Raw genomic sequence first — 7,500 nt, 5'->3', positions numbered from 1 at the left:
CCTTCTGATTTTCTGTAGCACGTACCACAGGCAAGCCAGTGTATGCTTCACGGAAGCATCTAGTTTTTTGTCTTAATATTGTTTCTAGATTACACTGCACGCCTCGATTAGCATTGCTGTACTCGTGCAGTGTTCATTGTAAAATTTATCTGCAAGATAAGTTTTCGAAAATAAACTTGAACTCGAATTTGAACTTGTTGACAAGTGTCATTCGGAGGAATTCAGCAGACGGTTGAATTATCAAAGAATAGTGAATTTTTCGATTTCTACTTCACTCATACGCAGTTATTGACTTGATACCTAAAGTGAGAGAATCAGTAGAAAGTACGACTCGACCGAATGAACTTTGGTCAGTGCTGTCAAAAATTAATGTATCCATGCGAATGCTTTATTTGACGATCATGACTAAAACACCACACGAGTACATACGGGTAACATACGAGTAACATACGAGTAACATACGGAACATACGGATACATACGAATACATACGACTAACATACGACTAACATACGAGTAACATACGAGTAACATACGGATGCATACGACTAACATGCGGATACATACGAATACATACGAGTAATACGAATGTTTTTCTCATAAAGGAAGCTCTAATTATAGGCCTTGCAGGCATTTTTCACGTCAGCAAACACGTACCCGGCTCAGTTTGAGGGGGGAGGGAGGGGATGTTGATCAACCCCCCAAGGCTTTAGTTAAATTTAGTCACAGTAAAATAAATTCACATGGAGTGCAAAACCCTTAGCTTGCGCTACAAGATGACAATATATTTTGGATTTCGCTTATGTCGTGTGACGTCATCAGATTCGCCATCTCGATTTCACTATTTCAGCTTAAGTTGCCTATGATAAATCAGTGCAAAAAATCAGTGCAAAATCAAGCCAGAAAGCTTAAATGGGGTAAAAGATTATGACAGACCTGCTCTGACTTCCTTACGTGTCTTAAATGTAAACTGGCCTGACAGTCATAATCATCTACGAGAGCAACATCCAAAATATACTGTCATCTTGTTGCGCAAGCTAAAGGCGGCGAAATACGAGATACAAAAACCCTAAACTTGGCGCGCAACATTATTTCGTTGCAAGTTTGGGTCGATTTCTCCCGTTTTTCACCTTGCATGATGAACTTGTCGCGCAACAAAAACATTTGTTGCGGTTTGAAGAAAGTTATTGCGAAAAGTAGAGCGCAGATCTACTCTGAGCAACAAATTTTGGCTTTGTTGCTCGTTTTTCATCAAGCTCACAACTTGTCGCGCAACAAATGTGCTCTTGTACTAGCAAATCAACCACTCAGCGCCCTGCATTTCTTCAACCCGCAACAAATGTTTTTCTTGCGGGTCAAGTTGATCACGCAAAGTGAAAAACGCGAAACATCGACCAGAACTTGCAACGAAACAATGTTGCGCCACAAGTTGAGGGTTTTGTATCTCGTCTTTCGCCGCCTTAGGGTTTTGCACTCCATGTGAATTTATTTTACTGTGACTAAATTTAACGAAAGCCTTGGAGGGTCTATCAACACCACTCCCCACCCCCCCCCCCCCCTTCAAGGGGTTTGAGGAGTCCTCAAACTGAAACGGGTACGTGTTTGCTGACGTGAAAAATGCTTGAAAGGCTTATAATTAGAGCTTCCTTTATGAGAAAAACATTCGTATTACTCGTATGTATTCGTATGTATCCGTATGTTAGTCGTATGTATCCGTATGTTACTCGTATGTCAGTCGTATGTATTCGTATGTATCCGTATGTTCCGTATGTTACTCGTATGTTACTCGTATGTTACCCGTATGTACTCGTGTGGTGTTTTAGTCATGATCTTATTTGACATGTCTGTGCTGTTCGTTGAAAATTAATGAGGACCTATTGAAGTCTGATAACAGTCAAGACGATGGGTCACCAGTTTCTAATGTCAAAAATTATATAGGTTTCGAACTTGCAAATGCAATGAAAACAGTATCTCTGAGCTACATTTCACTATTGGCTTTCTACCATAGCTCATATGAAGCCCCTGAAGGACTGCATGTCGAGACTGATTTCAAGTTAATTTGGTTTCGTTGATTTGATTCAATTGTTTCCCATATAGTGGTTTCTAGATGACAGCCAAACGGAAAAGATTGTAGTAAAGCAAAGATACCAAAATCGTCCCTCATTTTATCAAGATAGGCAACTGATGTTGATATTGTAATAAATGGAAAGCTAACAAGGAAGGTAACCCAACTTCATTATCTCGGTCTTGTTGTGTACGTTCCTGAACGTTCCTAGATGTAACAATAAACACTTAATGACTGGTCCATCGGGAAACAGTTCATTTTGTTTCCCGAAAATCTCAATGTTTCCCCGAGGCGCAGCAACGTGATAGTTTTCGCAATGTTGCCCGCTCATGGCATTTGGCGGTAAACAGTTTCATTGTTAAATGCCGTGTGACCATGAACTAGCCAATGAATGGGCGCGCTGTAGCGGGAAAAACTTCAGCTATATAACAAGACTGAATGTCAAACTTGGACTATCTCCCGGCCTGAGAACTGAAACATGGGATGAAAAAACAAAAGAGATGTGGCGAAAAAAAAAAAAACGGAAATGAGAGAAGTGAAGAGTTAGTAGCTATTTGGATGTTTTCAGTCATGTGATTGTCTTAATCACATGACTTTAATTTTTCTGCCCAAGTAGGATAAATTTGCGCCCGAGCAGAGCGAGGGTACAAATGATGCCGCGCGGGACACAAATAAACTATATGCCCGACAAAAGTGATTTGTTTATCATGGCTATCAATACACAATCGTACAAATTCATTTAATAAGAAAAAATGTTTTACAGAGACGAAGCATGAAACTATGGTATAGAAAGTTGATTCCCAGACTCGGCGTCATATATGTGGGTTGAGTTTGTTGGTTCAGTCTACTCTGCACCAAGAGGCTTTTCTCCGGCTACTCCGGTTTTCCCCTATCCTTCTCAAAAACCAACATTTGATTTGAATTGCGATAATTTAATGATTTCAGTGACCCCAATTAGTGCTCCAGCGCTAGAAGAATGTTTGCCGTAAACGCGATGCTAAAATCATCTGTTTGGTCAAGAGAAAATGAGGGGACAGAGAGGGAGGCTCAGGGCGTTGGCCGGGATATGTTATGTCCACGCAAGTTATTTTTAGACGAGCGGAAGTCTTTGTTCTAGCGGAAGTCTGTCTTCCGAGACGTCCGCATGCAGTCTTGCCTCGCTTTCAGGTTCTTAGTGAAAAGAGAAAATGAAGGCGCACGTGGAAGGCTGATGAATATTTATTTTCTTTCAAACATCGGACCGAGGTTAGCCTGCATGCGGACGTCTCGGAAGACTTCCGCTCGTCTAAAAATAACTTTCGTGGACATGACATATCCCAAGGGCTGGACCAGGAGCCTCCCTCTCTGTCCCCTCATTTTCTCTTGGTTTGGTCAAGAGAGTATGAAGGTATTGAATTGATAGCCAATCAGATGTCCCCATTTTCGCGAACGATGCGAATCATTGGGTGGGAATTCGCTCAGCTGTCAACATTGGTACAAATGGGGACATACAATTGGCTATCAATTAACTCTCGTGGGAATACCGGATCTCGCAGGAGATCTAAAAATAACTTAAGAGGATTACGATGGGAATAGGGCCAATATGAGGGATTACTTCTCTTACTTTCATACTCTCTTGGTTTGGTGTAAAAGGCCGCCACAACGGTTTTCTAAACGTTTCAGATAAGGGCGATATATACCAGAGACCAAATCCCACAGCACTTGTTTCAGGCGTCCAAGAGCCTAAACCAAGTGCTGTAAGAATAGGACACGGAATTGGTGGCATTTTGGTCCTCTGAACTTTCTATACTGGTTGCACTTGTAAATTGTCCGAACAAATTACAGCAAATGTAACGGCTGTCATTTGGGCTATAAACGAAACTTGCGTACCCATTTATGCAAACGTCTGATTGAAATGACATGACAAAAGAGGTCGGTTATTGTCTGCTTCGGAAGTCGATGATCTGCTAGAATGGTTTATTATGCTCACATAATAGGAGGTGTATTTACAAAAATGCTATTTATAGACGATATTCAAGTCCCAGTTTGCAATTTCGCGTCTGACCCGAGTAGCATTATTTGTGCCCGAGCAGAGCCAGGGTGAAAATGATACCATGAGAGACAAATAAACTATATGCCCGACGAAAGTGAGAAGGCCCTGAGCTTTGCAGATTTTTAAAGATGCAAGACGGCTTACCAGGCAAAAGGTGTGTGGGTATACGGTGTACGTTCACGTCATTAAGATTCCTAAGAAAACTTGTACAGCAGCAAAGCCAGATAAGACACACAGCAACGAAAAAGAATGGGAATTATCTTTTCAAAAAAAGTTGTGAATAAACTTATTCCAGAGCACCACACTAAGTTACCTTGATTATGTTTAAAATATCTTGTACGTCTTTGTCCCCCGGTGTCTCTGCTTCTGCTGTGCTAACAACAGCCTGATCTGATTCGCATTGTGCACTGAAAGATAGCAAGAACAGATTGCGAATCATTTATCTCAGATCCCTGGCCTTCTGTTTCTTCAACATTAAACCATCGTAAAACTGACGAAATCTACACAGAAACCATGAAAAAGACGACGTTGTCCTCAGATTGAAACTCAGCTTACCTTGGTTCTTAATCTCTGAAAGGTGGTTTTCCTTCTCTAATGCAACAAAGGCAACGTCATCTTACTGGAGCAAGCTTTTGAGTCATTATGTTTAAAACTTCATGGAGCACTCTAAGAGTTTTAAGTATGTTTAAAAGTAAAAATTACACACTACTTTCCGATCTTTTACACCAACTAATGATTGTGTTTTCTTTTTGCCCTCTTTTGTATAGAAATTTATGTAGTGTTTTTGAATAGTAAGTAATGATTGTATTTTCTTTACGCTCTCTTTTGTATAGAAATTTATGCAGTGTTTTTGAATAGTAAGCGCCCATTAAAGTCTCGATGAAAAATACGTTACAATTATATTCAAACTAAAAAATATAAAAATTTTTGAAATATGGTGATTGCCTCTGTTGTTAATTAAAAGATTTTTAGAAAAACCTGCATCAACAAAAAAGTCACTTAACCAAACGAAAAAGAAGACAAGCCTTTTGAGAGATTGTTGAAAAAACATATGGTATGACTATTCAATGGTCATTTTTGTTAAAGTATTGAATACATAGATATGAATGGCATATCCTTGGCTCTCTGAGTCCTTTCTCAGGTGAATAACTAATAGACTACATGAGCGACCCAAATTTTGTCAACCAAGGGCGATAGTGGTTGAAAAAAATTAGAGTTTATGAGCAACAAAAGACAACTGAAAAAAGATTTCCAAGGATTTAAAGCAAAAGGCTTTTTTGCAATCAAACCATAAGGATCATTCTTGGTTTTCGTCCCTGTTTTCTGCCGAGCCCCAAAAAATATGGGCGACTTCCCTGTTAAAAGTCCAATATTTAAGCCATTTGTAAGTAATACTTAAGAATAGGCTCTTTGCGTTAATGTTGTTTAATGCACTCTGTTGATCTTCCCAAAGTATATGGCTTTACCTATAACACTTCGGACTATTTTCTAGAAGCTTTTTGTCCACTATATACGAAGCGTTTGTTTGGATAATTTTAGTTTGTGCAAGTCTTGTCAATTTCCAAGTGTTTTTCTGTTTATTTAGTCATGAGAGCCAGTAATAAGCGGTTACTTAATAGAAATACATGAGGCAGCAGTTACACTAGCAACCTCTGTGGCTTTACCAATTGGTATTGACAGAAGAATCCACCTTGAAAGAAGTGTTTTCTCTCCACCAACTAAAACATTCACAAATTAGCAGGTAACCAATATTGTGTGTGTGGATGGTGAGTTGAGGGAAAATCATAGCCAAAAGATAGGGTTAGTCTGTAAAATGAGGAAGAGAAATTCACAAAGCAAACTCTCAACCTCAAGATGAGGTTACCAAATAAAACAAACTCTGTGTGAAATTAAACTTTAATTTCAGAAACAGACAGATAGTAAATGCACAAGAAACCAAGTAGGAGAGATAAATACTTGAACATGAAAATTATTTGTCCTTAAAAAATAAGAATAATTAATATGAAAACAGCCCCAACACGAAAAAATAGGAATAATAAATATGAAAAAATCCCTACACGAAACCTTTGTACTTAAAAAACACGGAAAAAGGGCAGTTTTGAAACCCAAAGAAATCCCATACTGACTAACCCTAACTTTTGCTATGATTTTCCCTCAACTATACATTGCCATCAGTCATAATTCTCATCAACAGCTTTTGGATGCAAAGGAATGCATAGAGAGGTGTGTGGCAGATATTCAAATAGGGTATGAATGGGGTTAACCGACTTGCGACAAAGGGCTACTGACTACCGACAAAACGAGGGAGAAATTACCGACTAGTGACAAAAAAAATAACTGGGATTTACCGAAAACCGACAAAGGTCTAAATTTTAATGGACAACCGACAAAGTAATAAAATTTTAACCGACAACCGACATGTGACCCCCCCCCCCCCCCCCCCCCACCCATTCAGACCCTCTTCAAAGGTGGATGCAGCAAACGATCTGAAGTTGAATCAAGACAAAACTGAAAATATGCTAATTCACTCTAAATTCAAAGCCTACATCGATCCTCCGATAATTCAAATTGGTGATGATATGATCCATGTTTCCCCCACTGCCACCAACCTTGGCTTTAAATTTGATAAGTACCTGTGTTGCCATGATCAAATCAAGCAAGTCTGCAAGTCCTCATTCTACTTCACCAGGCACATTGCTAAGATTAGAAATTATCTTACTGATTCTGCAACAGAGAGTGTGGTCCATGCATTCATCACCTCCACGTTGGACTATTGTAACTCCCCCTACTATGGTCTCCCGAAATATCTTTTGAAAAGGCTTCAGTGTATTCAGAACCTTGCGGCAAGATTACTAGTGCAAGCGAGCACATTTGATCATGTCACTCCAGTTTTGATAAAATTGCACTGGCTTCCGGTCCGTTTCCGAAAACTTCAAAAATGATAAAATCCGTGTTACCTACGATGTATAACAGAGAAACAATAAACTAAAGACTTTTATGCTTAAAAGAGTTTCTTTCGTTAAAACTGCGAGTGACAACAAAGAAAGTGATTATAGGAAGTTTTCACGTGACGTCATCGCCGCCATGTTGGTGGACGAAAACAAAAGATCTCTCATTAGCTTCTTTTGTTCGTCCACCAGAAGTCATACATTTCTCTATTGTTATCCTATAAATAACGGCTTCTTATTAATTTAGTAAACAAAAGCTCTTTCCGTTTGCCTTGAGATTGGTGACAATGCTCTTATAACTGGTTGTCTGGGATTATCGCGGAACGTTAACATTTGCCCGCGTTATTTTCATAAAAATAAGGTTAGCTTCTTGTTTTATAGGGGGAAGTTCCCAGATGTGATTCCAACAAAAAGAAGCATGGCATGTGGACTTTTTTCTCTTTTCGGATAACAATC

General features: G+C 39.3%; 2 protein-coding genes across 3 annotated transcripts in view; both read right to left on the bottom strand.

The window, feature by feature from the left end:
• Positions 1 to 4,717, bottom strand: part of LOC138015767 (gamma-aminobutyric acid receptor subunit beta-like) — a 33,652-nt gene extending 28,935 nt beyond the window's left edge. The window contains exons 1-2 of one of the 2 annotated variants that reach the window (XM_068862878.1): positions 4,652 to 4,717; positions 4,410 to 4,503 (exon numbers count right to left, since the gene is read on the bottom strand). The gene's annotated coding sequence lies outside the window, so the exon portion shown is untranslated. Of the gene's footprint in view, positions 1 to 4,409; positions 4,504 to 4,651 lie in introns of those variants that run through there. The other variant, XM_068862876.1, reaches the window with a different exon arrangement.
• Positions 4,718 to 7,441: 2,724 nt separating this feature from the next.
• Positions 7,442 to 7,500, bottom strand: part of LOC138016825 (uncharacterized) — an 11,346-nt gene continuing 11,287 nt past the window's right edge. The window contains exon 5 of the mRNA XM_068864005.1: positions 7,442 to 7,500. This exon is cut by the window's right edge and continues 452 nt beyond it. The gene's annotated coding sequence lies outside the window, so the exon portion shown is untranslated.

This window comes from Montipora capricornis, chromosome 9 (assembly GCF_036669925.1).
Source record: "Montipora capricornis isolate CH-2021 chromosome 9, ASM3666992v2, whole genome shotgun sequence".
NCBI classification, from domain to species: Eukaryota; Metazoa; Cnidaria; class Anthozoa; order Scleractinia; family Acroporidae; genus Montipora; species Montipora capricornis.
The sequence above is the reverse complement of the archived record's forward strand: the minus strand, read 5'-3'. Positions and strand labels throughout refer to the sequence as shown.